The following is a 9,632-nucleotide window of genomic DNA, read 5'->3' as shown; positions in this document are numbered from 1 at the left end:
CTGCTACCAGAAATGTAGACTGAATAATGGAGTTGGGAATTCAGTGTAAAAGCATTTTCTTAACATTTCTGCGATGTACCACATTTTGTTTAGTATTGTGTTGCACTGTCCCTTTGGCTTACAGTCTGCATGGCAGCACAGCACTCAGAAATGTGGGATATAGCCTAAAAATGTCTTATATCCTACACTGAAAGCTTGCAGTTTGAATAGAAGGGGCAGATCCTCAGCTGGTGCAAACCAGAATAGGTACATTGAAGTACTTGGGCCCTGTGCTGATTCACACCAGCTGAGGATCTAACCCACTAAATCTTTGGCCAAATTCATTCCAGGTGTAACTCTGTTCCCCTTTGTTTGAATAGGAGACTCAAAAGAAAAACACATGCTACCAACTTCTAATTACAAATCTTTGTAATGCTAATTAGTGGTTTTAACAGGAGAGTAAACTGGAAGTTCTCCTGCCTTCAGGTGTGCCTCAGGGTCTGGAAGAACTACTGAATTTTAGGAACAATTGTATTTTAGTGGCATTTGAAAGCAGAGAAAACTGATTCAGTAAATTTTGAGAACAAATCAATTTCTTTCTTACGTAAATTTTTCTCAAATCTGTGGCTTAAAAAAACCAAAACCCTCCAGGAATGATATCAGGAGGTATATTTATTTTCCTGTCAATATGCGTGTGTATCACCCATTAGTTCTAATAATGTAACTTACCTTTATATATGACTGAAGGATCCCTAAATGCTTTCCGTGTCACTGATGTTAAGCCACTGCATGGGTAGAATTTGGCACCCATTTATCAAAACAGCTAAACTAAAGTTTAAGACAGGAAGTAAAGACAAATGTATCTGTAACTGAGACTATGGGGAGGTGGAGTTATTTAGGCAGAATGTAATTACCAGTGTTGGAATTTAGCCAGGACACGATGATTAACACCCACCTTATTTAAAAGAAAATAACAGGGTTTCTTTAATAATCATGAGCAGATAGGATTTCATTTTTATGCAGTGTTGTAACCATGTTGATCCCTGGGTATTAGAGAGACAGGGTAGGTGAGGTAATATTTTTTTGTTGGACCAACTTTTGTTGGTGAGAGAGACAAGCTTGTCTCTCCCATCAAAAAGAAGTTGATCTAATAAAAGATATTACCTCACCCACCTTGTCTCGCTCAGGATTTTATCTGACAGACAGATATTACGCAAGTGCACTGACAGATTTTTTTTGTCTACTCAGACTCTCACCTTGACATAAATCTAAGAAGATTATGACACTACAAAGAATAAGAAGCATCAGCACACTCCACTTTCCAACTTGTCAGCTTGAGCAATTAAATGAATTTTATTTTATAGCCTCATTCTGAACATGGAATACTTAGCTGCAAACTAAAATCAGTTTTTAAAAGACCCCTAAAACCACTACAAAAACAAAAGTGGGGAATAAATCCAAAATGAAAATGTGACTCATTTTCTTCTGAGCTTCAGGCTTTTCTGAATCTAAGCAGTTGATTGGCACAACATGGGTTCATGGATTGATTTGCAGGGTTTATGCAAACATTTTTTTCTCTCTTTGTCTGCATGGGTTTCATGTCCTTTCAAGTTTTACTTTGAGTTTCATTTGTGAACAGACAAAAACAAAAAACACCATCACCACAACCCAACAAAACAACCAGGAGCAAAAGGTCTTGATGTGAAAGTGTAGATCAACCCTTTGCTTTCATTCTTTTATGAGACTACAGGATTGTTGTTCAATAGTTAAGACACACTAAAAGGCCAGATCCTCAGACCACAGTGGAGCTATGCTGGTTTACTGCAGCTGAGGATTTTTGCCTGGTTTAGAAAGCAGAGGAGTCAAACTCCTTTAGAGGAGGGCCAAAATTCAATATTTAAATCTGATTCATGAGCTAGATTATAAATTCAGGACTATACAGTCCCCATGCAGTTTTCACTGATGCCACTAGGAGATTTGCATAGATATCAATGGGAGACTATGTCCTTTATGTAGTAACTACATTTAGTGATTAGGTGTTATTTGTTCTGGGCCATATTGTCAATTCATCAGTGGGAAAAGTTGTTCCCCTTTAGTTCATTACTACTTCTGCCCATTGTTCCTCTTCCTTCCCCCTCCTCATTTCTCTCCCCCCTTCCCTTGTCTTTGTGAATCAACTCTGTTCTTTCCTCTGTTTCCTTCTGCGCAGCAACTTGCAATTCTCAACCCAGTGGGCATCACTGCCACACCCTTTCCCCATTCCATGCACTAAAATGGTCAAGGATTAAATACACCATTAGAGGGGCCTGAGTTTCAGAGGGTCTGAGAATCAGGCCCTCAAATTGGGCACAGAAGAATGAAGGCATCCAAAATCACGTCTCACGTTTGAAAATTTAGGCTGTAACTCCCCAAATACAGTACTGATTAGAATAGCAATTCCTACAGCTCAACAGCTGTTTAAGAATGGACTCCAGCAGCTCTTGTTTACTGTGACAGCTCTTTGTGTTCTCAGACTGGTTGTGTATTTTTAAAAACTCATCATTGTGTCAGTGGAAATATAATAAATAAGTACATGGGGCCAGATTCTGATACCCTTACTGTGGATAAGTAGCCCCCTTCTACATGAGTAGTCCCATTGACTTCAGTGGAAGCACTTGTGGTGTAAGATCATATTCAACATGGTGGAAGGGATCAGAATCTAGCCCATAATAACTTGCATTTATCCAGGAACTTGCATCTAAAGGGATCCCAAAATGGCTTAGAAGCTACGTCCCAGATCCTAATACTCCTAGTTACACTGAGTAGTCCTTTACTCCATGAGTAGTAGTACTGGAATCAGAATCTGGACTTATGTGGAATACTGAACACCGAATCATCCTGCTGAAATACCTACTCTGCACATACTACAGCAGGGGTGGGGAAACTGTTTGGCCAGATGGCCACATCAGGGAATAGAAATTGTATGGTGGGCCATGAATGCTCACAAAATTGGGGCAGGAGTGCCGGAAGGGGTGCAGGTTCCGGCTGGGGGTGCAGGCTCTGGGGTAGGGCTGGGGATAAGACATTTGGGGTGAAGGAGGGTGCTGCATTTTGGGATTGCACAGTTTGGACAGTGGGAGGGGGATCAGGGCCGGAGCTGGGGGTTAGGGCATAGAGAGAGGCTCAGGGGTGCAGGCTCTGAGCGGCACTTACCTCAAGCCATCTGGAGCACTGGAGCAGGGCTAAGGTGCATGGTGCGGCCCCCGACCTGGTGCCCCGTCTGGAACACCAAAGTGGGGCAGAGGCGCGTGGTGCAGTCCCCCGCCCTGGCTGGAGTGCCGGAACAGGACAAGTCCCAGACCCTGCTTCCCTCCGGCTCGCGGGCCGTAGTTTGCCCACCCCTCTACTACAGGAATCTGTCTCATTACCCACCCTAGCTATCCTTACTCTAAATCTATCGGCAGTGTTGCCAACTGTCAAAATTTTATCACAAGTCTCATGAGATGATATTTGGTGTTTTTCTTAAAGCATCAGCTGCAGGAGGCATGTGATCAGGGAGCATATATTTTCATGTATTTGTAAATAAATTTCTAGCTCTCATGGTTGCAAGGAAAAGCTTGAAAATCTGACTAGAGTGCATCCTAAAGGCTCAGAAACTAGAGGGCAAACAAAAAGAATACCAAATTATTATAGCAATAATTATTAATAAAAACTCTTTCATAATTTTGGAGGGCCTGATTCATGAATTTTGAATGCATGGGGTTCGCAGTACTGTGTATGTCACCCTACTGAAGTGCTACCTGTAGGGAAAAAATATTAATATTTGTGCATATAATGATATTTTCAGTCACTGGCATCTGTCCATTTTTCTGGAACTCTGACTTGCTTTTTATCCACCTTAACTAAAATGCTTACATTATAAGGCCCCTCTTTGATTATGTGCTATGAAATCATGTAAAGCCAAACTTACTGGCAGTCTGGAACAATGAATTCCCTTACTGCAGGCATTACTCCAGAAGTTTTAATTATTGTAGCTGTGTGGAAGTTGGTTCAGCTGTTGACCCTAGCATGCCTTTGATTGCCTGGGTCTTGGTTATAGTTTACTAAAACTTTGACTAATAGTGCATCTTCACTCTACCTTTTTTTTATTTGTTTAATGCAGTACTTGAGCTAGGCTTCTCAGGAAGAAAATAGTTATAGCAAACAATAATTTTCTCTTCTAAATCATCAAAATAAGGAATATGGATTTCATTAGGCAGAGTGGTCTAGTGGATAGAGCAGTAGAGTGTGACCTGGTCTACATGGGAGGATCGATCTAAGTTATGCAACTTCAACTACGTGAATAATGTAGCTGAAGTTGACGTACTTAGATCGACTTACTGTGGTGTCTTCACTGCCGTGAGTCGACTCTGCCTGCGCCTCTCATGGCTCTGGAGTACAGGAGTCGATCGGAGAGTGCTTGGAGGTTGATTTATTGCATCTAGACTAGACACGATAAATCGAGCCCTGCTGGATCGATTGCTGCCCACCAGTAGTGAAGACATACCCTTAGAAGACCTGATTTCTATTCCCAGCTCTGTTGCTGGGTGTCCTTGGTCAAGGCACATCCCTTCTCTGTGCCTCAGTTTCCTGATCTATAAAATGAAGATAATGACACTGACTTCCTTTGTAAAGTGCTTTGAGCTCCATTGATGAAAAGTGGTATATAAATATGTGTTAGATATTATTATTAGTTGCTGGGGCGGGGGGGTTGTTCAGAGAATAGTTCCTAATAAAGTTCTGCATCATGCTGTCTCTATATTTAAAGATTCCCAAAGATAAATAAACTAGCTAACCTTCTACTCTAGACACAATTTATTCCTTTAACAATGCTCTGACATATGTTATTTTAGTACTACTTTGCCATTGCTTTTTCCTGTCACAATTATTTTTACAGCTTCAGAATCAGGATGCCAGGTCTTTGTTGTTATTCGAGCAGATGCAAATGGGTGTATAACAAATTCTTTTTTTGTGGCTTCCTCTGTTTCTTTTCCAAGCTTTTGTCTTGTTCCTTCTGAATGTTTGGGGTAGCTGGTGCTCAGTATGCACATCTGGTTTCTTTTCCTTTCCACATAATTTTATTTGGATTCTGTCATACCTCTAAGAATGATGATACCTATACCTGTGAATATGTGCACACGTGTATATTTGCCAAATTTGGAAAATATGTATTATAAATAGCCCCAAACTAAAACACTGGATCTCAAAAAAACAAAATTTGAGTGGAAATAGAGAAATTCAAAATTCAAATTTTGAGTGGTCTCTTGCTGTAAGATGGCTGAACCTATGTAATGATTACATCCTAATGCATAATCTTTGCATAAAACCTGTTCTCATGCATACTAGCAAAGGACAGTTCACTTTTACCCAACATGGCAGTGTTACACCATTACAACACAATGGATTAACAATTCACAAAGTAGTAAATAAATACAGGATGTATCTAGTATTTTTTCTTCTTAGTAAATTAGTAAGAATAAAAAAATAGTAAATCCCCAATCATTATTTTTTAAATTGCAAAGCTATTGTATTTCTCAACTTTTGAACATCTCACTTCTTCTACCACTAGAGTGCACCAAAATATTTGGTTCAAATGTAGTGATTTCCAGAACCGCTCATGCCTAAAACTATTGCTCCTTATTTCATCCTGCAAAATATCTACTCTGTTAAAATATCTACATAGCTTTTAAATAATGTAAAATATCTACAGGACACTTTTAAAAGAGAAAGCGCAACAGATGTTTATGTATTATCTGAACGGTACACCTTTAGTTTGTTTAAAAGTTTGAAGCTTCAATCTCTCTCTCACACACATATGCCCCCCTTACTCTCTCCCATTCTGTTTATATTCATTTCAAGCTTTGGGTTTCTAATACTGGATTTTTTTTGGCAACTGTAAAGAAGCAGCTTGAAAAACATGAAATTTGAAAAGAGACAATTTTGACAGTGTTTCCTAGCCCAGAATATCAATGACTATAATTGAATCAGTGTTGTGACTGGGAATTGCTAATCTAGTTTATAATATTACTGCTATTGATGTCAGAGAGCCAGGAAAATAATGGTAGCTTTTAAAAGTGACAGCACCACATATATCATGCAGCAGATCTGAGCATGAGTGCTGATCCCAGTTCCTCAATCCCTAAACTAGCTGGGGTTGAGGGCACAGCAAAGACAGCACACACTTAGGGGGAAATTTTGGCCCCATTGAAGTCGGTTGCAAAACTCCCAATGACTTCAATGGAGCCAAGGTTTCATCCTCCATCTTGAGAGGAGGGAACACCTTATGATGTGAGAGTTGAGTGTTCCTATGGACATATCTTGTCCTACTTGATTTTTAGACAAAGGAAATGCAGTAGATCTAATCTACCTGGATTTCAGTACTGGATACAGTTCCACACCGGAAATTATTAGTTAAATTGGAGAAGATGGAAATTAATATGAGAATTGAAAGTTCAATAAAGAATTGGTTAAAAGGGAAGCTACAATGGGTCATATTGAAAAGTGAACTGTCAAGATGGAGGGACATTACTAGTAGAGTCCCTCAGGAATCAGTCTCAGGACCAATCTTATTTAACATTTGTATTACTGATCTTGGCACAAAAAGTAGGAGTGTGCTAATAAAATGTGTGCATGGCACAAAGTTGCCAATACGGAGGATGACTGGAATATCATACAAAAAGATCTGGATGACCTTGAAAACTGGAATAATAGAAATGGGATGAAATTTAATAGTGCAAAGTGCAAGATAATTCATTTAGGGACTAACAATAAGAATTTTTGTTATAAGCTGGGGACTTATCAATTGGAAATGATAGAAAAGGAGAAAGACCTGGCACCTGGGTGTATTGTTTGATCACAGGATGACTATGAGCTGCCAGTGTGATGCAGCTATTAAAAAGGCTAATGTAGTCCTAGGATGCATCAGGTGAGGTATTTCCAGTAGAGACAGGGAAGTGTTAGTACCGTACACAAGGCACTGATGAGACCTTATCTGGAATGCTGTGTGGAGTGGGCAGCTGGTACACTCTCCCCACTGCCTTCTTGACTTTGCAGAGCTGACCTGATTGGGTCACCACACTGTAATCTCTGTCCTGTCACCCTTGGGAGAAGAGTGATGCAAGCAGGCCATGCCTGGGATGTGCCAGGGAGAAAATCACCTAATTTCCCTCATGAGAAAAGGTTGTGGAGCTTGAGTCCTTCATTGTGGAATAAAAGATCCCAGAGTTTATTGCTGAGATTTTATAAAGGTGGGGGACCTGCCAGTGGGTGGGGCTGAAAAGGCTATAAAAAGTGTGGCTAAGCTTTGGAGAAGCATCTGAACTTTCGGTATTTTTCCAAACCTGACAGCTGCAACTTTGGAGGTGCTGATGCCCTGAAGAAAAACACGTGAAACAAAAAATCCTTCCTCTTTTGAGCCTAGAAAGAGATATTGTGGTGCAAACAAGGCATCTCTGAAGTGTGTCTGTTCTGGGTGGAAATCCACCTATTCCTCTTTAATCTCCAAAAATCTAGAGTATTGATATACCAAAATTCTGCTTAGGTGCATTTCCTTTTTTTAACCTTTGTACCACCATTTGTATATGCACAGAAAAAGAGAAGCAATAATATTTCAAAGGCTGCACAGTAGCAGCCAATAGGCAGCCCTGATTCCAGGTGATATTTAATTAGAATAACGGAGAAAGTGACCAGATCATTAACATTTGAAAGAAACACAGAATCTGTTCCCAATTAAGTGTATATATGGCAGCAGTTTAGAGCCTTGCTCACTCTAATTCATCATCCATCACAGTTCAGAAAAATACTTATGCACGTGCTCAAATCATTCCTATTCAGCAAGTCATTTTAAATTTGTGGTTAACTTTAAACAAATGCTTAAGTCCCTTTAAGTCAATGGGACTTATGCATGTGCTTAGCTTTAAGCACATACATAAGTGCACTGCTGACTTGGAATGGCATGCTGAACAGTGGGTTTATTGACCAGATCCAAAACCTACTCAAGTAAATGGAAGGACTCCCATTGACTTCAATGGGCTCTAAATCAGGCTCCAAATATCTAATTATTCTAGAAGGTGTTTTTTTTTGTCTTTTTACATTTAAATACTATATTTAAGCAGCAGTTGTTTTTCTACTGTTCATAATAACTCTCCTTGTTTATCATATTATTCTCAGGGTTATGATGGCCCTTTATTAGGCAGTGCTACATTCATTCCTATAAAGGGAGAGGGTAAAACAATGTCTGAATAATAAATGAAAATGTAAAGAATCTATATTGCATGGAAGACTCAGGGAGGTGACACTTGAGCAGCCTACAAGAAGAAATATCTCACATTTCTAACAATTTATTCTGCAGCAGAAATATTTATATCTTGATCTTTCTGACACTAATAACAACAACAACAACAAATCTACTTCACAATTTCCAATGGGACGATGAAGGGATTTTGCACAGAATTCTGTTTTTAAAAGATATCATTAAAGTGAAAAGGAGGATCATTATGTGATTGTAAGACTCCTCTTCTTCCAGATCTGATTCCCTTCAGAGAAAGCTATAGATTTTTTATTGGTTATTTTTCATAACATGGATTTAATGAAGATAGAAGTCAGAATGAAGGGATAACTGTTTTTTGCTCCCTGAACAACATTATTCCAATCCTTCTTCCCCAAATCATGTATATCTTTTGACTGTCTTAAATCACACTGTGCATCTGTGGCAATAAATATCAAATGAATGGGGAAAGAAAAGCAAAGGAAACTCCATTGGGGTAATGAGATTACTCTGGAAATAAAGCAGTGGATTACTGAAATCTAATTTGGAAGTGATGAAGTACATGTGATTGCCAAGTAATTATTTCTGCACTGTTCTTGTCCATGGGGAAAATGGAGTTATTGGACATTGCACTATGTTAATGATGCCATAGCTTGACATTTACATGAACGTGCAGAAAAATTGGTCTTCCCAGTCCATTTTGTGACAATACATTGCATCAGCTAAGAAGCTTGCCATTAATATCACTGCACTGGAAACAACCTGAGTATACAGCATTTTTGGCTGGTCTATTGTTATGGAAGGAAAGGCATAACATTATACTACAGATTGTATCTAAAACTCTAATCATGTCACTCAACTCTCTATTGCAGAACATAAAGGAGGGGGCTGGGAGCAAATGGATGCTGCTAAGAGAAGTAATGAAGGAATGAAATACCCTTTACTGTATATACTGTATATATCCAAAATGTAATTTTGGTTGCAATATTCTATCTGAGATGTTTTTGCTAGATAAATGCTAATGGAAAATCACGACCGAGGATCCTTATTTATTAAACATTGTTATACCCAAAATACCAAGAATGTTTAATAAAACGGACTTATATTTCAGGTATGTGATCCCTTTGTACAGTCTTTACTCAAACAAAACTGTCATTATATCAGCTGGGGTTTTAACGGACCAGGTCCATCACAAACAATCATGCTAAAACTAATCATTACTGGATTAAGGCATAGACACATTAGGTCTGTGCTTGACACCCCAAATCCCAGAGTAATGTGATGAAGTCAGAATCTCAGTTTTTATTTTAAAATAAATTCTCTTAGATGTCATGATTGTGAAGAAAAGCTTGAAAACATGAATGGCGTG

Source organism: Mauremys reevesii, linkage group 4, assembly GCF_016161935.1.
Source record: "Mauremys reevesii isolate NIE-2019 linkage group 4, ASM1616193v1, whole genome shotgun sequence".
Taxonomy (NCBI): Eukaryota; Metazoa; Chordata; order Testudines; family Geoemydidae; genus Mauremys; species Mauremys reevesii.
Note: the sequence above shows the minus strand (reverse complement) of the source record.